This window comes from Carcharhinus amblyrhynchos, chromosome 11 (genome assembly GCF_965287045.1).
Source record: "Carcharhinus amblyrhynchos chromosome 11, sCarAmb.v2.hapA, whole genome shotgun sequence".
Taxonomy (NCBI): Eukaryota; Metazoa; Chordata; class Chondrichthyes; order Carcharhiniformes; family Carcharhinidae; genus Carcharhinus; species Carcharhinus amblyrhynchos.
Genome location: NC_137334.1, coordinates 54,680,152 through 54,703,132, shown reverse-complemented (window position 1 = coordinate 54,703,132; position 22,981 = coordinate 54,680,152). Strand labels below are relative to the sequence as shown.

The following is a 22,981-nucleotide window of genomic DNA, read 5'->3' as shown; positions in this document are numbered from 1 at the left end:
TAAATGGGGTAGAAGAGCAAAGTGATCTAAATCATGAAGTAGCAGCATTAGTAAATGCAATTTTAAAAAACGGTAAACCCAGGATTTCATTTCTAGATGGATAGAATTAAAAAATGCATGCTAAACTTATACAAGAACTTTGGGTTAGACCACATGGGGTACAATATACAGTTCTGATCTCCATATTATAAAATGGGTATGGAGGCATGAGGGGAAGTACAATAAAAATTCATTAAAAAGTGGTACCGGTACTCATCAGCAAAGGCTGGGGGTCTTTCCTTTACAAAATAGAAGGCTAAGGGATCTTCCAAATTATTGAAATGTTTGATAGGAGAACATGGAGATGTTTTCACTTGGGAAGACAACCAAAGTTAAGGGTTGTAAATAAGTGGTCACAAGAAAATTCCCATAGGAAGAAGTAAAACCTCTTTACCACAGAGTAATGAGGAGGTAGGATTTGCTGCCCAAAGTAGTACTTGAAATGAATACCATAGATAAATTTATAGGACAGATCGCCAAGCACAAAGAACAAATACATTGAAGGATATGCTGAAAGGGCCAGATGAAGAGGAGACTTGGGTGGAGCATGAATGCATGTACGTATGGGTCTTTCGGTCTGCGGCCCCTTTTACGCTGCACACTGTTTATAAAGAAATAGATCGATGAGTAGGCAGAGTGGGAAAAGGGAAGAGGTGCAGGAAAAAGGACAGGGAAGTTAAAAAAGAGTAATGTAAAACAGAAGATACAGGTAATGAATAGATAGGTTACGTTCATCACCTACTATCCGTAACTGTAAAGGAAAGAAGAAAGGATTGTGAGGATAACATGGACAGAGCAGAAAGTATTATGGTACTTCACAATTAGAAGTCTGGAGTACTTGGGCCATCCCTGGAGGCAAAAGTCCTTCATACATTCTCACTGAATACCAGCTTCAGTATTTTGAATTTTGGGCAAGATTGCAGACCACCTACAGGTTCCTCACCGATCACACTTTTGAGAATCACTATCCTATTGTTAGGGGGCCTACAGACTACTCCCACCAGTGACTTATTTCTCATCTCCACCCAAACTGCTTCTACGACTTGATCCGCTCAGCCAAGATCACCTCCACCCCTAGCCTCTTTATCTTCATGCCTATTGTTCCCAAATGTGTCCCTGATGTTTAGCCCCCAGTCATGATCACTTTGCAACTATGTCTCTGTATGGCTCAGTTCATCCACATTTATTTCCATTTGTTCCAACAATCCATCTATCATAATACAAACACTGCATGCATTCAGAGGCATTCAGAGAAATGGTCTTTAATTTTGTCTTTTTACCATGTTACCCCAGTCTAATCCTATTTTCTGTTGTACTCTATTGTTTCTATGCTCTGTCCCTTCCTGTCGCACACTGATGCTATTATCATATCACTACCCATTACTATTGCCTTGTCTTTTCTCCAAGTTCCTAAATTTCCCTTCACTTGTACCCCTGCTCCCATAACTATTTTATTTCAAGCCCTCTCTAAACTTACAGAAGAAGAAGAAGAACAACATTAACATTTGCTGGTCTCAGCATATTCGAAGTGAAGCCCATCCCAACCATAGTGCACCCTATTTTCCCAGTACTGGTGCCAATGCCCAAGAATGAAAATCAATTATTCTCACACCAATCTTTGAGCCACACATTCAAATCTGATCTTAGAGCTTACAGCAATTGCTCACGGCTCAGTCAGGAATGCAGTTTTTATTACCTTCATGATTTTTATTAAATGTAGGCCCTAGCTGCTCATACTCCCTCAACAGAACCCTCTCATCCTACTGATATTGTCAATACCTCTGGATCCATGATAACTGGATCTTTTCCCTCTACTCCAAATTTCTCTCCAGCCCAGGGACAGCCTTGAACTTGGCACCATGCATGTAGCACAGGCTACATAATGTGTGTTCCTGGGTGGCTCCTTTCACCCACCCACCTCTCATCCACACAGGCCGCAAGAAACTTTGATCTGCTGAACAACTGCCAGAGCTGATGTTCCTTCAGTGCTATATCCTGGATTCCCATATCTGCCACACTCAGTCATACCTTCCAGTCCGTGAATACAGATCAAATCTGAAGTACTTAATCTGAGGGGTGACTATCTCCTGAAACCAGTGCCTAGGTATTCTTCTCCTGATTCACTACAAAGCTCAGATTCCAGCTCATCAACTCAAGAATACAGGTTCCTCAAACTGAAGGCACTTATGTCTGCTATAGGTCACACTGGTTTCCACCAGCTCCCATAATGTTACAGCTGCAACATCAGCTGTCCTGTCTTCTCCACTGTATGTTAAGTAAAGTAATAAGATCTTTAAGTTTTGAAATATCATTCAGTTTTCTATTTCCAGATTTTAATTTAGGCAAAAAAACCTTGTTTGATTAGTTAAATTTAGCAAATGCTTTTAGGTCTTCACAGCAACTCAGCCCACAGTATTAATTGTATTCAATTTCTATGGCAAAAATCACCAAATTCCCACACTTGTGGGATTCTCTTATAATCTGATAAAATCAGCACATATGTGAAACCTGTTATAATATTCTCATCAATTCCCTTGGGGACACAAAGTCGAATGAGGTTGAGCAGATTAGATCTATATTCACTGCATGTCAGAAGAATGGGAGAGTGACCTTATTGAACCATAGAAGATTTTGAGATGGCTTGCAAGGGATGTTTTACCTTGTGGAGGAATTTAGAACTAAGAGACACAGTTTAAAAATAAGGGGGCCTATACCAAGATAGAGAAAAGGGGGAAATTTCTTCACTGAGGGCTTTGGTTAGTCATCAGAATTCCCTTCCAGACAGCAGGGGAACTGGGTCATTGAAAATATTCAAGGTTGAGTTAGAAAGATGTTTGATCTGCAAAGGACTTAAGGGTTATTGAGGGGACAGACAGGAAAGGGAAATTAAGGCCACAAAAGTCATAATCTTAATGAATTGTAGAGTAGGCTCAATGGGCTGAGTGGTCTCCTCTTGCTCCTACTCTTGTGATCAGCATATAATTTGAAACTATCAATATTGTTACTGGCCCTGTAAATGCTTTATAATAAATACATCTATAACTCCTCTAGCATGACAAAAACTCTAGTCTCCATCTGTTTTTCCTTGACCATTAGTGGCTGTGCTTTCAGCTTGTTTAAGTCTTCAGCTCCACAATCCTCTTTCTTTCCACCTCTCCCTCCTTTTTTTAAAGCACTCCATAACACCCTACCTATTTGACCAAGCTTTGGTCACCTAACTTAATCCTTTGTGTCCATGCTATTTCTGCCCAATTATGATCCTGTAAAGTGCCTTAGGACATTTTTAACTATAGCAAATACACTATGTTGCTGCTGTAAAGTTAGCATAGCATAAAATATCATACGCTTCAACATTACATTTGGACCAAGCATATATTAAAATAGTGAGAGTTTAGGGCATATTTTATCTAAGTGCAATAATTATTTTGCTTTCTATAATTCAGATCTGTGCTGAAATGCCAAAAATATTCCAAACATCTGTTCATATTTTACTAAATGCTTAGTACGGAATGTAACTAATTATAAAGGAACCATTTTCTAAGCTGAAGGTTGGGTTTGCATCAGTTTTCAGTTATTCAATCTGTTTTAGGCAAAACCATAAAGGTTATTTTAATTTTACGCAATGCATTAGGACACAGACCTGAACTGATGGATCTTGCTTTGCATGCAAGTCCTATTACAATATCTAAACTACGCTTAATACCATATTTGCAAAATACTCCTCTGTTTTGACTGTCCACGTAGCAACTGAAGCCCAATGTATAACTATAATCATCATGGAGTTCACCATTTTGGCAACAAAGTCATGTGTCAATTGATGAAAAACATGTTTCCCAAAGCATTCACTGGCCAAGTCCTCATGTTCGTAAATTACGCTTCATAAACAATACTGCATAACACAAAATTGCTCAAAATCATAACACTTAAACCATACAGTAAAATTAATCTGACCATTTTCACAATGGCTGCCATCATGCATTCTATAAAAAATGCCTCATCTCAGCCTTAAAAGGGTTAACCCTTATTGTTAAAACCATGTCCCTGGTTTTAGTCTCTCTCCAAGAGGAAACTCCATTCAGGATCCACCCTGTTAAGTCCCCTCAAGATATTAAAGGATTCAATAAGCTCACATCTCAAACTCCACTGGCTACAGGCCCAAACTGTCCAATCTGTCCTCAAGATACCCACCCCCATCCTCCCATTCCAGCTATCAGTTGAATGAAAAATTCTCTGAATTGCTGGAGCACATTTATAATCAGGAAAAGCAAAAGTTCTAATCTGAGCCCTGGGGAACTCCACTACAGTCCTTCCTCCAGCCTTATATTAATGATCTAGATGTTGGTGCGCAGAAGACAATTTCAAACTGTGAAAAGGGCAGTGCAGAACTTCAAAAAGCATATACAAGTTGGTGGTCTGGGCATATAAGTGTCAGATGAAGTTCAATACAGAGAACTGAGGTGATTTGATTTTGATTTATTGTCACATGCATTAATATACAGTGAAAAGTATTGCTTTTTGGGCACTATACAGGCAAAAAGTACTGTTCATTGAGAAGGAAACAAGAGAGTGCAAAATGTAGTGTTACAGTCATAGCTAGGGTGCAAAGAGTAAGATCAACTTAATGTAAGGTAGGTCCATTCAAAAGTCTGATAGCAGCAGGGAAGAAGCTGTTCTTGAGTTGGTTGGCACATGACCTCAGACTTTTGTATCTTTTTCCCCGAAGGAAGGAGGTAGAAGACAGAGTGTCTGGGGTGCGTGGCATCCTTTATTATGCTGGCTCCTTTGCTGAGACAGTGGGAAGCGTAGAATATGGGGTAAAATTGTTAAGGGGACCAGGAGCAGAAGGATCTGACTGTATATCTGCACAGATCATCGAAGATAGCAGAATAGATGGAGATAGCAGTTAATAAAAGGCATAGTATCCTTGCCTTTACTAATAGTGGCAGAGAGTACATGAGCAAGGAGGTTATGCTGAACTGGAATGTGTCTGGAATGCATTGCCTGAAAGTATGGAGGAGGCAGATAAAATTGAGATAATCAATGAGACATCAGGTGGTTATTGGAATTGAAACAATGTGCAAGAGTACAAGGATTATTATTTAATGCTCATTTGGATGCTGGTGAAGAGACGTTGGGCTGAATGGCCTCCTGCTACATAACAATTGTGATTAATATCTTGCATTTAATATACGCTTGTAACATTCTCTTAAACCTGTAACATTTAAATGTCAGTAGCCAGTTTAGAATCTGAAATTTATAAGCAGTTAAAACTTCCCTACAACTTTACCCAATGCCATGTAAAACTTTTAAATCACATCATTACCTAAACATTATTACCAAGCTCCAGTTCCAAACTATGGCATAAAACAGAATGCACCGCAGAGGATATATATTGCATTATCAGGGCCACTGATTAACAATTATCAAGAGATTTGCATTTGTATAGCATCTTTCATGATCTCTTCACCTCTCAAAATATTTTATTACCAATCAAGTATTTTTGAAGTATGGTCACAGTTCTAATATGGGAAACACAGAAGTCTATTTGCACACAGCTCAAATTGCAGTGATGTGAAAATGACCAGCTGTGTTGCTGAGGTTGATTAAGTGATAAATATTGGTCAGGACACCACGGATAACTGCCGTTTGAAATAGTGCCATGGGACCTTCTTAAGTCCATCTGAAGGGGTAGACAAAGCCTCAGTCTAACAGTTCATCCAAAAAACAGCATCAAGTAAAACCTCATTTTTCATTCAAGTACTTCCAGATTCAAATTACATCTGTCAATATTTTGTGAAAATTGCAATCAGTGGCCTGATAATTATATTTGTTATCCAACATACTTGATTTTATAACCGTATTTTCAAATGTTGGAACTGGAAGCTGAAATTCCACACACATAGCTGTGTAGCATGAGAGAGCATGGGGAAGAACACTGATGAATTATTTCAGGAAACAGTACTCAATATCCAGGATCAGTACATATGGAGCGCTTGAGGATGGAAGGAGCACAGAGATGTTGAGGAATGGGAATACTGAGACGGGTGCCGAATAGAATTTGGATAGAAAAGCTGGGAGAACAAAGTAGAATCTGAAGGTGCTAGAGGTGGTGTACTGGAAATGTAAAAAAAAGTTAAAATGGCAGAAATGTGGGTACACTGGGATAGGTGGGTTACAGACCTGGGAACATTGACAGCAGTGTCAGCTGATTCAGAACAATAGTGTCAAGAATAGAGTTTGCCCAACAGCTTCTAATGTGTTGGGTTCTGAAAGAATTCAGGGAATAGGCCATTTAAGGTCTGGATACTGGTGAATGCTTCTGCAGTCTGGGGTCATTGGTAGGGATCTACATAACAGACACGGAAACAAGAATTTGGTAGCTCTGTTGAAGTATGAAAGGGGTTTAAAAATGAAATGTTTGATGAGAAAATCTTTGGTCCAGAAGTACTGTGGAACTAATGGAGAGAGACCTATAGCCAAAAGATTTTATTTGAGAAAGGGCGAGGGTGAAATAGAACAACATAAAATCACCCTCAAAAATTTCACTAAGCCCTCCAATTTACTTACTTAAAGCAGTTTGAACATTTACAAATTCAAAATGAAGTTTAAATAACTACTTGTTTAAGTCAACCATGCTTCTGAGTATAAAATGTGAACTGCCAGTATTGGTGTAGGTGGTTGCTATTTGAAATGTACAAAAAAACTTAGTTATTCAAATTAAATCAATGAGACATGTTTTATTGAACTAATTAATTCTACAGGGATACCTTTAGCCACACCAAAATGTTTTAAAAACTGTCAAATTAATCATCTTCGGCATCTGACACAGAGTTCAAATTTATTCTGAGTCACTTTGGCTATGGCATCATGTAAGAATCTTATTTTGGATCAGATTCGGTGCTTCAGAATCGTCCCTCCACTGAATTCGATATTCCACATTTTTTGAATGATCTGATGACAGGTTGTACATGAATAGCATCCCAAAATTTGATGATGAAATCAACAAAACATCAAGCAGAATAGTTTGCATATGTCCTTTCTTTTGTGAAGCTCTATCCTATCTACCTGTCCCATTCTGCATTTCAGTTCCTCATCTGCCACGTGTAGTCTAATCTAAGTGTGCATGTCTTAAACCCCCATTCACTTTTTGAGCAACATAGTCTCAATCACCCGCTTGATCCCATGCCCTCACTTAAGGTGACTAAAACATGCATTTGAGGTGAAAAAATTCATGGGTGTAGCATTCCTAAGCAGAAAAGGGGAGATTGATTTATATGCTGTAAAATGGGCTAAATATGATTTCTGACAAACAAATGTGGTCATCTAATATGCCAGGTCAAATTATATGCCTCAATCCATACCAAGCCAGAGCTACCAAGTAAGCCATTTATAAAAATACAAAAAAAATACTTCTTTGGCCATCACTAACAATAACTTTTAAGCTTTTCAAAGCGTACTTTTCTTTGGTATCTTAGGGCTTTTGGTATCTCAGAGACAGGATATTGGTGGTGGTGGGGATGTCAGTGTGGGAAAGAAGGCTTATAGGTAGATGGGGGCTAAATCAGAGAATAATGATGTAATGAGAATAATAATAAGTAAGCACAAAGGGACAACTATTATGGCAAAAACATAGCCCATTTTGAGCAAGAGGTCAGCCAGAGCACGCCCCCCCACCCTGGAAGCCCTGGATGAACCTGCATCTGGGGTCACCATCACAGATATCAGAGCAGCTTTCCCGAAGGTCACTCCATGGATATGGTACCCAGACATACACTCCGATCCTGCATGGATCAGCTGGCTGGGGTATTTACAGACATCTTCAGCCTCCCTTTACAACAATCTGAGGTCCCTATCTGCTTCAACAAGACGATTATCATCCCGGTACCTACGAAAAACCAAGCAGCGTGTCTTAATGACTATCATCCGGTGGCTCTGACATCCATCATTATGAAGTGCTTTGAAAGGCTAGTCATGAATCAATTCCAGCCTCTGGACTACCTAGATCCACTACAGTTTGCCTCCCGTTGCAACAGGTCCACAGCAGATGCCATCTCCCTGGCCCTGCACTCAACTGGAACACCTAGATAACAAGGATACCTATGTCAGACTCCTATTTATTGACTGCAGCTCAGCCTTCAACATTATTCCCACTAAACTCATCTCCAAGCTCTGTGGCCTGGGCCTTGACACTTCTCTCTGCAACTGGATCCTGAACTTCCTAACTCACAGACCACAGTCAGTAAGGATAGGCAACAACATCTCCTCCATGATCATCCTCAACACCAGTGCCCCACAAGGCTGTGTTCTCAGCCCCCTACTATACTTCTTATACACCTATGAGTGTGTGGCCAAATTTCCCTCCAATTCAATTTTCAAGTTTGCTGATGACACTACCGTAGTGGGTCAGATTTCAAATAATGAGGAGACAGAATACAGGAATGAGATAGAGAATCTAGAGAACTGGTGAGGCAACAATAATCTCTTCCTCAACATCAACAAAATGAAGGAGATTGTCATTGACTTCAGGGAGCATGAAGCAGAATATGCCCGTCTATATCAATGGGGATGAAATAGAAGGGGCCGAGAACTTCAAGTTTTTAGGTATCCAGATTACCAACAACCTGTCCTGGTCCTCCCCTTGCTGACACTATAGTTAAGAAAGCCCACCAACACCTTTACTTTCTCAGAAGACAAAGGAAATTTGGCATATCAGCTATGACTCTCACCAACTTTTACAGACGCACCATAGAAAGCATTCTTTTTGATTGTATCACAGGTTGGTATGGCTCCTGCTCTACCCAAGAATGCAAGGAACTACAAAACATCGTGAATGTAGCCCAATCCAGCTCACAAACCAGTCTCCCACCCACTGACTTGGCAAAGCAGCCAACATAATTAAGGACACCACGCACCCCTGACACACTCTCTTCCACCTTCTTCCACTGGAAAAAAGATACAAAAGCCTTGGGTCACGTTCCAACCAACTCAAGCACAGCCTCTTTCCTGCTGCTGTCAGGCTTCTGAATTGGCCTACCTTGCATTAAGTTGATCTTTTGCTACACCCTAGCTCTATGAATGGTATGTTTTGTCTATAAAGCGTGCAAGAAACAGTACTTTTCATTATATGTTAATACATGTGACAATAATAAATCAAATAGGAGTATTATGCATACATAAAGTCAACACTACACTCAAAACTTGTATAACTCCTTTGTGCAACTCATTAAGAGTCTGAGTTTACACTTTTATACTATATAACTTTAGTGATTAGTAATTTACCTTATTAGAGTAATTGAAATAGTGATAATTATGTGCATATTTAAACAAAAACTATAAATCAGTAATCTTGAATGTTTAAATTTTATTTATTGTCACAAGTAACACTGCAATGAAGTTACTATTAAAAGACCCTAGTCGCCAGAGTCTGGCGCCTGTTCGGGTACACTGAGGGGGAATTTAGCATGGCCAATGCACCTGACCAGCAGGTCTTTCGGACTGTGGGAGGAAACCGGAGCATCCAGAGGAAGCCCACGCATACACAGGGAAACTGTGCATTCTCCGCACATACAGTGACCCAAACCAGGAATCGAACTCATGTTCCCAGCGCCTTGAGGCAGCAGTGCTGTCCATTGTGCCATCCTACTTAAAAATTAGCTTAACTACATTCCTGCCATCCATTTTATCCCACCTTTTAAGTTTCAGCAAATGCTCCAGCTCTGGCAGACATGACGGACCAAGTGCCGTAAACTTTCAACGATTCTAAATAGGAAGCAGACAGGTATTCAAGCCTATACAGTAGCTTTGCAGAGCTGGGGAATTATTTATATCAGGTTGATTGTTTTGGTCGGGTAATCTCAGCAAACTAGATTAGGGTTATATGCATAGAAAGGGATAAGAGTTTCAAATAACTGGAACGTGGCTGCAAACTGTTGGAGAATTGGAAGGGAGGTTCATCACTGGAAAAGGATCACTTGAGAGGGCAATGTCAGGGTATGGAATGGTTTGATAGAGAAAGTATATTGGCAGAGAGGCAGAGTTCAAGATGCCAAAGCTGGGCCATTGACATTGGGTGTGGTACTCATGGGAAAGTTCAATATTCATATGAAAACAATTACGGAAGGGTGTGGAGATATAAACTTTCCTCAGGATCACAAGTGGAAGAATGTGGGCATCCAAAAAATAAATGAGGTAGTTAGAGAAAATGGAGAGGGTGGGGGGAGGGGGGGGCAAGTTTCTCAAAATTATTTCCTCACCAATGACTTCCCACTTATTGGGAACCTGAATAAAATTGATGCTCAACTATTCCACTCCCAATTTCTGATGTTGATTCCTCAATATCAACAATGTCAAAAAACCATCACTAGGAACTAATTATAAGCTTGTCACTATGTACTATTTTCAAAATAGTGAACAGCATACACAGTTTCCCGCAACATAGTTTAACATCCAGCAAAAGATTTAAACTAGATAAACAGGAAAATAACATAACAGAAATGCATTACAAATGTAATTACATGTGCCATGTTTTGATGTTTAATTATTAGGATTCTTTCATTGTAGCTAGTGTGTTAATCAGGACTATTGATTTACTTGAGTTAATAAGTCAAATTCTATTTGTTAAATGTATCCTGAAATCTAACTAATGTTCTTCACTGTGAATAACTTCGTGGAGACAGTGGCGTAACATCAAGAAGCTCGGCACCATCGAGGACAAAGCAGCCCACTTAATTGCTACCCCTGCCACAAACATTCAATCCCTCTACCACCATCTTGGCATCTTGCGTGATGCACTGCAAAAACTCAGCAAGGTTCCTTACACAGCACCTTACAGCCCCATGACCTCTACCATCCTGACAGCACCTTACAACCTCATGTCCTTCTGGATGGTAATGGTCAAGAGCAGCAGAAACCTGGGAACACCACTATCTGGAAGTTGCCCTCCAAGCCACGCACCATCTTGATTTGGAAATACATTGCATTCCTTTACCATCAATGGCTCAAAATCCTGAAAATCCCAAAGGTGTACCTACACTGCAGGGACTGCAGCAGTTCAAAGAGGCACCTCACCACCTTCTCAAGGGCAACAAGAGATGGGCAATAAACACCGACCTAGCCAATGACATCCATATCCTGTAAATGGATAAAAGGGACCATGTCACTGGAGTAGTAATCCAGAGGTCCAGGCTAATGTCTGGAGAATGGGGTTTCCTTGGTAGAATTTAAATTTATTACATCTGAGACTAAAAAGCTAGTCTCGGTAATGGTGACTATGAAACTATCAAAGATTGTCATAAAAACCCATCAGGTTTCCTCCTTATCTGATCTAGCCTACATAACTCCAGACCAACAACGTGACTGCCTCTTAACTGCCCTCTAGAATGGCTTAACAAGCCACTCAATTCAATGGCAATTAGGGATGGATAACAAATGCTGGCCTCACCAGTGATGCCCATATCCATTAAAGAATTTTAAGTCATTTTAATTACATTAACTGTTGTACAGTATTGTACAAACAGAATACAGTAATTAAGTGCATAAAATTAATGTGATCTGATTTAGTGATGGTTGAAGGGTAAATGTTAACCAAGAGAACTCTCCTGCTCTTTGAGCATATACCTTAAGGTGTCAATTCAATGTAGTACAACAATGAGTGTTGTAGGTTTCTGCTCTTACCTATAAAAGATTATGAAGTACAATGGATTTTTCTGACATTATAGAAAGAGAAGTCTCCCTTTATTCATAGAATCCCCACAGTGCAGAAGGTTGTGCATCGAGTCTGCACCGACCCTCCGGCAGAGCATCTTACTCAGGCCCACCCTCGCCCCATCTCCTTAATCCTACTAATCCTACACATCCTTGGACACTACAGGGCAATTTAACATGACTAATCCACTTGCACATCTTGGACTGTCGGAGGAAACCACAGCACCTGGAAGAAATCCATAAAGACAAGGGGAGAATGCACAAACTTCACATATTCACCCAAAGCTGAAATCATCCCTGGCTTTGTGAGGCAGCAGCGCTAATCTTTGTGTCACTATGCTGTCATTGTTTATATTGAACACAATTTAAGAATCATGAATTCGAAACATTAACTGTTTTCCTCTCCACAAATGCTGCCACACCTGCTGAATTTATCCAACATTTTTTGTTTTAATTTCAGATTTCCAGCATCTGCAGTATTTTGTTTTTAAATCATTTTGCTCATTTAACTAATATGTGGGTGGGGAGCTACAAATAATAGGGAACAAGGAGGAGATTTGTTTTGAATTCATTTGAGGGAGGGAATTCCAGAAAATATAACTGTATTGGTTGAAGGAACTACTGAAAACTGTGGATTCAGAGGTTTACAGGGCACAGAAAAGCAAAGCTGAGAGGTTTTTTTTTATAAAAATGAGAATTTTAAGTTTGAAATATTATGGTTAGAACTCAATGTAATAGCCAAGCAATGGGTAAGAGAGATTTGGCGTAGAATGGAATAGTCAGCTGAGTTTTGGATGAATTTACGGAGGCTGATGGACGAGAGGCCAGCCAAGACAGCACTGATACAAATCAAGACTGAAAGTTACAGAAGGTCTGAAGATTTCAACTGTAAATAGGCTGGGACATGCAATAGGTATTTTTGGAAGTTCTCAGAATGTGTGCAGCACTATCAAAGCCGAGTTATTTATTCATCCTTTGTTTCCATGCAGAAGGTCTTCTCCTTATAGCAGTGAGGCCCTTGCAATATAATGTTCCCAGAAAGGTTAGGAAATTACAGGAAATGCTTCAGTAGCACTAAAGAACAGCAATGATCTATTTCCAAGTCAGAATAGTACATGGTCTTTTGTGGTTGAAATCAAAAGCTGAACACCAAATGAAACAGGACAGAAGTAATAAACAACCTGGGTCATCCTGAGAAGCTCATGGCAAAGGCATGGCACGGCTCATGGCAGGGCAAAAGCCAACTGCCAACATTTAACTAGCGAAAACTAAGATTGACATAAGACTGGATACCAAGCAAGCTGTCCAATAAGACAAAGGCAGTGACAGAGATTAAATAGAAAGGTAGAACTAGGCGACGTTGGTATACGTGGATGCTGATCACATGACTATAAAACCATCACCGAATTGCTGCATATAACTGAGGAGCGCAGGGATACATCACTGATTCTAAGGCTGATATGACAAAGCTGGGTGTAGAGATCATAACTAACAATACTATAAATGCTATAGCTACAATTACATAATTAAGATTGGAACCAAAGAAGGACATGCCTACAGAAATCTTGGGGTGCAATTGCACAAATACTAGGAAGAGATGGAAAAAGAATGCTGTGACTGGCCACTTCAAAGGCTGCAGAAACATAAAAGAGGGATAATGCATCAATCACAATTACAGAATAAGAAGCCAGATGGTCCTTTGATGCAAAAAGGGTAATTTTTAGACTTTTTGGTTAGCAAACTTAACCGCAAAGGTCTTTTCAGGTCCTGTATATTCCCATGCTGCAAGTTCATTATATGTTCAAAATGGTGAAATATATTCAGCAGTATAAAATTATATATTTGCGATTAGATATTCAATTTTAGTCTTCACAGAAGAAGTAAATTTGGTAACACCCATTCAAATACTAAGTATTTTTGGAAGGCTGAATAGTATACACAATAGTTGCACAGCACTTCTGGTTCTGAACTATAATCATGATAAATATAGAAAGCTCAGAGAGGGAGTGAAAAAGCGAGGCAAAGAGTATGAGAAGAGACTGGCAGCTAACACAACAGATGCCAAAAATCTTCTCTAAGCATATGCATTGTAAAAGGAGAGCAAAAAGGAACACATTAGGGACCGAACACAGGAATCTACATGCAAGAGATCCTGGCTGACGTGCTAAATCAGTGCTTTACGTTTGTTTTTACCAAGAAAGATGCTGTCGTAGTTATAGTGAAAGGAGGTTATGAGACACTGGATGGGCTAAAAATAAGGATGTATTAGAAAGGCTGGCTATACACACTGATAAGTCACCAGATCACCCAGTGAGCAGTTGAGCATACTGTGTGAAGTAAGGGAGGAAATGGTGGAGGCACTGGCTATAATCCCCTAAGCCTCCTTCGATTCAGGGATGATGTCAGAGGTCTGGAAAACTACAAATCTTACACTGTCGTTCAAAAACAGGTATTGGATAAACCAAACAGGACAGTCAGTGGGGATGGGAAAACTTATAAAAATAACCAAATCAACAGTCACTTAGACAAGTATTAATTACTGAAGATGATCCAGTGGGGATTTGTTAAAGGCAAATAGCTTTCAACCAATTTGTTTGAGCTCTGTGAGAAGGCAGCACAGCAGAACAATGAGGGTAGCGCAGTTGTGATGTACATGAAATTCCCAAAGGCATTTGTTAAAATGCCATGTAAGAGCCTTGCCAGCGAAATTAAAACTAATGGAATTAAAGGCGCAGCAGCAACATAAATACAAAGTTGACCGAGTGACAAACAATAGTAGTGGTGAAATGTTGTTTTTCTGGACTGGAGGATGGTGTCCCCTCAGGATCAGTATTTGGACCACTATTTATTTTGATATTAATGATTTACATTTGGATATGTAGGGCACAAAGTTTGGAAATTCCGAGGAAGACAGATAAATTTCAAGAGGGAATGGAGGAATAGGCAGATAAAAATGGGAGATCAAATTTAAGAGAAATGCAAAGTGATACATTTTGAGGGGAAGAACAAGTGAAGACAATACAAACTAAAGGGTGTAGTTCTAAAGAGGGTGCAGGAACAGAGAAATCTTGAGGTGTAATTGCACAAGTCATTGATGGTTGGCAGGCCTGGTTGAGAAAGGTTTAAAAAGGCATACAGGATCCTGGGTTTTTTAAATGAAGCTGCAGAATAAAAAAAAGGAAGTTATGATGATCCTTGATAAAACACCAATTTGGCCTCTATATCCTGCACACAAGAAAAATTACAAGAATGGTTACACAGAATCCCCACAGTGCAGGAGATCTGGCCCATTGAGCCTGCATTGTCAACAATCCCGGCCCTATCCCGTAACCCCATGTATTTATCCTACTAATCCCCCTGACATTAAGAGGTAATTTAGCATGGCCGATCAACCTAACCTGCACATCTTTGAGTGGTTGGATAGATTGAGTCTGTTTTCCTTATAGAAGCTTGAAAAGAGATTTGATAGCGATGTTCAGTCATTAGGGATGAAATAGTTCCAACTGGCACAAGGGTCAGGAACCAGAGAATACGGATTTAAGGTGACTGGCTAAAAATCCAATGGTGTCACAGGGGCAAAAGTTTGTTGTGCAATGTGTACTGGAGTGCACTGTCAGTGTGTGCTGGTAGCAGATTCATAAACAGCTTTCAAAAAGTTGAAGGGACAAAACAAAAGGGCTATCAGGAAGGGTCAGAGGGGTCAGGGGCCGCAGGAGTTGAGGGAGGGGGGTGGAATTAACCAATTTGATCTTGCACAGCTCTGACAAAGAGTCATCCAGGCTCGAAACATTAGCTCTCTACTCTCGACAGATTGTCAGACCTGTTCAATTTTTGTTTCAGATTCCAGCATCCATGGTATTTTGCCTTGATCTTGCACAGAACCGACAGGAACATAATAGACCAAATGGTCTCAATCTTTGTTATCACCATTCCAAGATTTTGATCTATTATTGTCACATCTACTAATATACAGTGAAAAGTATTGTTTCTTGCACACTATATCGTCAAAGTAGCTTTGACAAAGGGTCATCTGGACTTAAAACGTCAGCTCTTTTCTCTCCTTACAGATGCTGCCAGACCGGCTGAGATTTTCCAGCATTTTCTCTCTTGGTTTCAGATTCCAACATCCTCAGTAATTTGCTTTTATACAGACAAAGTATACCATGCATAGAGAAGGACAGGAGAGGGTGCAGAATGTGATACAGTCATAGCAAGAGTGTAGAGGACTTTAAATATTAAAATATTCTAATGATCTGGATGGTTCACATTTAGGATCTGCTTACTATTTATTTAAACTCGTCACTTTCCTCATTTTGAAGTATGCTTTAAAAAATCATGCTCATCTCCAAATTCGAATTACCGACTTAACAAAAAAAAAACCATCGTACAACGAAATCAGCACAAACTTCAACTTTTAACTGACCGCTAAAAGAAGCGGAACGAAGAGAGAGAGAAAAAAGTGGAGGAGCAACGAAAGTGCTCGCAGAACATACAGCTGCAGAAAGTGATTGGGATCGTCTGCTTCACAGCCGCCCGCCGACATCCACATCAAAAGAAAACTTGTTCTCTCGGTGGTCAGGGCGTTCCCCTCGGCTCGGGAACAAGTCCTCGCAATTCCAGTTCTCAGCCGGTCCGCACCCTGCCAGTCCCCAGCCAGCCACTGGCAACGGGAAAGCCGACTTCTCCTCTTCCCCCTCCTCCCACCACAACAACAAAACACACACAGGACACGGCAGCCTGACAAACCCCGGCTCCCTGCGGCAACGCGTGCCGCCCGCCACCTCAACTTCTTTTTTCAGAACTTTCCTGCACATCAATCAGTGCCGCCCGGCCGCCCACCGTAACGGGATTTTCCGCCCCAACATTAATCACTCGGTTTGTTGGGGGGGGGGGGGGGGCGAGGAGAGAGAGAGAGTCGCGCGACTAACATTTGAAAAAAAAACCGTCCACCCCCACTCCGGAGGCCGGCGGGGCAACGATGGCGGTCGCCTCCTCGGCCTGACTTTTCAAACTTACCGACTCTCGGCAAAACTTTCCTCAGCTGCGACCGCCCTCAACAGTGAGTAATCTCCGCTCACTCACTCTCTTCCCCTCCGCCCGCACCAGTGCAGTCATTGGAAGGAACTCCCGCCTCCTTCCCCATCCCCATTGGCTGGTCCCCCCGTCTCCGCTGCCCGCCGGTGCTTTATTGGTCAAGGGCACGTCAATCATACTCCGTCATCCTCCCCCCTCCTACCCGGGGGGGACCCGCCGTACTTCAAACAGGACAGGAATGTTGCTAAGGTTGGAGGTGTGTCCACAGGAATTGTTGCTCCTCCTGTTTTTTTCTGGGGGGGGGGGATGCAAAGTTTCCTTTCATCCCTACCACAAGTCATTATTGAAATGGCAAGTTGTCTAAGGGAATAAGCAAAAAGTGACCAATAATTTAAGATTTAAAACTGGAGAGTGGGTGGTAGTGGAGTTTGGCAGGAACTGGCGCTTCTGGAAATAGTTAGAATCCATTTTAAAGGAAGTAATAACAGGGCATTTAGAAAGTCAAAATGCAATCTATCCAAGTTTTATGAAGGGTAAATCATGTTTGAATAATTTGCTTAAGTTCTTTAAAGATGTTACAAGCAAAGTGGATAATGGTGATCCTGTAGATCTAAAATATCCAGATTTCCAGAAGACATTTGATAAGGTACCAAACACAAAGTTAATACACAAGATTAGTTCACATGGGGTAATTTATCAGCTTGGATAGAGGATTGGCCAACTAACAGAAAGCAGAGCATCGGAATAAATGAGTCTTTTTTAGGTTGGTGAGATGTAACCAGTGGTGTGCCACAGGATTCAGTCTTTGGGCCCTGACTATTTACAATCTATTATTAATCATTTGTATGTAGGGATAGCACCATAGCCAAATTTGCAGATGACACTAAGATAGATGGGATACTAAGTTGCAATAATGAAATAAGAAAGTTACAAATGGATATAGATTAAGTGAATAGCTCAAAATTTGGCAGATGGAATTTGACATAATTAGTTATCCTGGTAGGAAAAATACAAAGGCAAATTATTACCTAAATAGAGAGAAGCATCAGAGAGATCTGAGTGTTCTCATGCATGAATTGCAGAAAACTGGTACACAGGTGCAGCAGGTAATAAGGAAGGGAAATGGAATCTTGGCATTTATTGCTAAAATAGAAAATGCTATTGCTGCTACTGTATGAGGCACTAGTGAGATTGCACTTACAATATTGTGTACAGTTTTGGTCCCTTTACTTGAGGGATGTAGTTGCATTGGAAGTGGCTCAGAGGAGGTTCACTAGATTGATTCCAGAGATGAGGGATTAATGTTATGAAGAGAGATGGGACAGTTTAGGTTTATAATCCCTGGAATTTAGAAAAATGAGATGAGATCTAATTGAAGTGTACAAGATAATCAGGAGGATTTACAAAGTAGACATGAAGAGGATATTTCCCCTTGTAAAGCAATCTAGAACAAGAGGTTATGGATCATTGTGGGACATAAATACTAATGCACTGAATGAGCTGGCTTTTTATTGGCCTATTCTGAATTCTATATAGCTTTTAGATTGTAGCATTCCAATTTTGGGTCACAGGTGGTCTATCTGGTGTTTTGATAAAGGGTGATTTAAAACAGAGATGAGGAAAAATTACTTCTCTCAAAGGATCATGAATCTGTGGAATTCACTACACCAGATTGTGGTAGATGCCTAGACATTGAGTAAATTTAAGATGGACAGATTTTTAATTACTAAGGGTTTGAAGAACTATAGTGAATGGATAGGAAAGTGAAGTTGAGGCTGATGAGATCAGCAATAAATGAATTAAATGGCAGAGCAGGTTCAAGGAACTAAATTGCCTACTCCTGTCCCTATTTTTTTAATGATTCCTACAATCTGGAAAGTACAACTTGAGAATGCAGTGGGAGTAGATTCAATCATGATTTTCAAAATGGGACAGAAAATATTCATAGGCCTACATATGAAAAAAAAAGTGTTGCTCTTCCAGTAAGTGACCCCAACATGATATCCTCCTCCTCTGCTGTAAACATTCCATGAAAGGAGTGACAATATCTGAAATTAATGAGTGATCATCATGGGACATAAATACTAATGTCTGATTGATGCGCTTCTGGCTTTTTATTCATCTATTCTGAATTCTATATACCTTTCAGACTGTAGCATTCCAGCTTTGAGTCACAGATGGTTTGTTTTGTCGTTTGTACTAAACTCCTTATCACAAAACATCATTGCTCATTAGCTAAAATTACATGTGACAATATTAGTTCAGAAAATGAATTTTCACCTACAAAGTAACAATGATACAGGAAATGATTGGCACTTTTACACAGCCAGCCTTTGGAATTGTCATGAGTAGTTCAAATTGGTTATACAAAAGTAGTGTACTGCCCTTACATTATTCTTTATTGGTGAGATAACATTTTGAAATTTACTCTAGTGAACACCTAGGAAAAAGAGTAGACCATTTACCCTGCAAGCTGTTCCCTCCATTCAATGAGATCATGCAATTCAACTCCCATATACTGGTATAAAAGCAAAATATTGCAGATACTGGAACCTGAAACAAAAACAGAAAATATTGGAAAATCTCAGCAGGTCTGACAGCATTTGTGGAGAGTACAGCCGAAGTAGACTTTAAATGTTAGCTCTATTCTCTTTTGACACTTTGACCCCTCCGCCCCCACCAGACTTGAAATGTTAGCTCTATTGTCTCTCCACAGATGCTATCAGATCTGCTGAGGTTTTCAAGCAGTTTCTGCTTTTGTCCCTTATACTGGACTTTGCCCCATATCTCTTAACACCTTTCCATCAATCACATTTAAATTTAACCATTTTAGTATTAATTGTCACTTTCACCCTGTGCGTGAAGTGGTTTCTAGTTTGACTCCTGAAACATCCAGATCTAAGTTTTGACAGTGCTCCCTTGTCCTCGGCTCAAGCAGAAATGGTTTCTCTCTCTACCTTATCTGTTCCCCTTAACATCTTAAGCTTCAATCAAGTCACCAGTTACCCTTCTAAATTCCAAAGAATATAAACCTAGCTTGTTTAAATCTCTCCTTGTAATTTAACCCCTGGGAGCCCATTCTAGTAAACCAAGACTGCACCACCTCCAATATATCTTCAGATGTAGTACCAAAAACTGTAATCAAAGCTTTTTATAGCTGTGGTACAACTTCCACCCTTTTAGGCAAAATTCCATTAGCATTTCTTGTACCTATCCATAACATTTTAATGATCTATGTGAATGTACTGCTACCATCAACCACATCTGGCTCTATAATCTCTTTGGATCTTCACTCTTAGCTTTTCACCATTTAGAACAGACTCTGTTCTATTCTGTTTTAGGTCCATAGTGGGTGACCTCACATTTGCCTGCATTGAAATCTATTTCCAACCAAAAGGGAAAACACTGGAAAATCTCAGCAGGTCTGGCAGCACCTGCAAGGGGAAAAAAGAGCTGATGTTGAGTCCAGATGACTCTTTGTTAAAGTTGAGCTTTGACAAAGGGTCATTTGGACTTGAAACATCAGTTCTTTTCTCTCCTTACAGGTGCTGCCAAACCTGCTGAGATTTTCCAGCATTTTCTCGTTTGGTTTCAGATTCCAGCATTCGCAGTAATTTACTTTAATCCAGTGTTGAAACCTATTTGCCGCAGTCTTCCATTCACTTAATCCATAATTTATTACAAAGATGGCAACAGAAAATTGTATCATTGGCTTTCTATCCCATCATCCAAGTCCTTAATGAGGTCCCAACACAAATTCTCATAGGACACCACTTATCATTCCAAATAACATACATGCCCATTGTCCCTTCTGTTTGTTCCACTCAGCCAATTTCTGAATAGGTCAATCATTTGGGCACAAATTTCCAATGTTGTAAAAGTCACTTTTCTAAGAATGTATTTAAATAATATCTACATACATTCCCCAATCTACTTTAATTACTGCAGCCAAAGGAAGAAAAAACCAGGCTGGTCAGGCATGATTAACCTTTTACAAATTCACGCCAACTCTCTGGACATTTTAAAATTTAAGGTGTTCAGTCACAACCTTCGATCAAAGACTCAGACAAAAGATGTTAGGCTACTTTATTTACAACGAAAGCAAATACTCCAAATCCTGGAAATTTGGGATAGAAAAATCAGAAGATATTAGAAAACACCAGGTCTCACAGCTTCAGAGAGAGACAACAGTTGACCGTTTCACTCCACAGATTTAGCTTCTCTTTTTAATAATTTGTCAATAAATCTTTTGACTTTTCATAAATGGAGGAGTGATATGCATAATTTTCTAATCAAAAATGAGCAGTGCGCAAATCAAGAGAATATTGGATGATAAATTAGGACACCTGATATACTTCCCTACTTTTAAAGCCCAAGATGGAAATCATCTAGTCCCGAGGATATGACTCTTTAGCACCAATGTACTTTTTTTTAAAAAAGTTAATTTTGGTATACAAATGTCCACTTTTAAAAAAAGCAAGTTATCATCAGGATCCTGGTGTCAGTAGTAAAACTCCAACCAACTTCAAAGAAGATGCCCATGCAGTAAACATTCTCCCATAGTGCTGTTAGGCAAGTAGTTCAAGATTTGGGGTAATGCGTGCACAAGTCAGAACGTTGTGGGACTTGAGGACACAGGCAGCTGACATATGCTAATGCCATCACTTAAGTTCCCTTCCAGGCAAGAGCTGACAAAGTTTTGGTTGGTGCTGCAGTGCATCCTGCAGATTGAACACTGCAGCATGTTGGTGGGAGAAAGTGGACGGACTGCCAAACAAGCAAAGTGCTTTCTCCTGAATGCTGTCAGAAAGCATTAATTGGAGCTCTATTAACTTACTCAAAGATAAGCAGAAATGCATGTTACTTTTCTAAACTTGATTTACTGGTCAGACCTCATGCAACATCCTGCATTGTAAAGCTGTTGAGGACTACAGCCAAAGTTGCTCTGATCTGGCTTCATGGCATAAACCAATCACTAAGCAATTCCTTCAATTTTCCAAATGACAAAATGGAAGTATGTCTCATCAGCACAAACAAGGTCAGATAATGCATCATAGCTCTCCCAATATCCATGCATTTCCACCTAACTATAAATATCAGCACAATGTATTCAATTAAACTGTATGAGAATCTTAAATGAAAAATTGCTTCAACATCCAAAATATCCAAACAGACTACATCCATCATTTAATATGCATGAGACAATTCATGGGATGTGAGCATCACTGGCAAGGTAATAGTTGCCCTTTCCTTAAACAGGGTAGCTTGCTGGCTCATTTCAGGGAACAGTTGGTCCGGAGTCCCATGTAGTCCAGATTTGGTAAGGATGTCCAATTTCCTTCCCTAAGGGGTTGTGGCCAAGTGTCTAAATAACAAACCCAACATAAAATTGGATACTTTAATACACAGCTAAACTGCTTCAACCAGCAAGGCCTGATGGAATACAGACAAGGTTACCACAGGTCAAAGCAGGAACCAGCCAACACTCGTTTTATCTATTGAGGTGTTCAAATTTAACAGTGAGAAGAGGTACTCAGCCAAACAGAAAAAAAATGTTTGCGCATTTCCTAGTTTCAGCCAGATGTCTTGGTACTAACCATACCTTGAAAAAGGGGAAATGTGCATCAGGTAACCTAGGCCCACCTGTCTTAACTTAATTGGGTGCTATGACTCCTGCCCTGTGACCCTATTGGCTGAAAGCCAGACAACATTCCAGAAAGGCTTGGAGAGGAAGGGGGATAAAGACAGGCATCTGGAGACAGTTCTCCAAAAAAAAGACTCAACCATCTTGCTGTGACCTGCAATCCATGATGATGGAAGAGATCTAATTTCGGGTGTGTTGACATGAGCTTAGCTAATTGAATCCACAGTTCAGTCAAGATCAGAGTAGATGTATAGGTGTTTTTCAGGCAGTCAGCCTAGTTTGGAGAAAAAAAGTCAGACTTTGTACTTTCTTTAGCTTGCAAATGTTTTAATAAATCTAAGTTTGAACCACAGTCCTTTGTTTGTCTCAAAGTAAGAGCACCCGAGTAAAGACATTTGAGTAATCAAAGTGTCTGTATGGAAAATTCCACAGGCAACAGGTTATTGGTGAACCAGTGTATCAACAATGATTTCATAGTCACTATTGAGAGAATGCATCCAATTTGAATGCCATCCTGTACTACTAAATTAATATTTTTGAAGGATGGAGGAATCAAGATAC

The 22,981-nt window shown here is 40.0% G+C and overlaps 1 protein-coding gene across 4 annotated transcripts in view; it reads right to left on the bottom strand.

Annotated features, from left to right (window-relative positions):
• Nucleotides 1-16,874, bottom strand: part of LOC145350141 (protein TANC1-like) — a 160,624-nt gene extending 143,750 nt beyond the window's left edge. For 3 of the 4 annotated variants that reach the window (XM_080199118.1, XM_080199120.1, XM_080199121.1), the window contains exon 1: nt 16,759-16,874. The gene's annotated coding sequence lies outside the window, so the exon portion shown is untranslated. Of the gene's footprint in view, nt 1-16,235; nt 16,258-16,758 lie in introns of those variants that run through there. The other variant, XM_080199119.1, reaches the window with a different exon arrangement.
• Nucleotides 16,875-22,981: the final 6,107 nt, after the last annotated feature.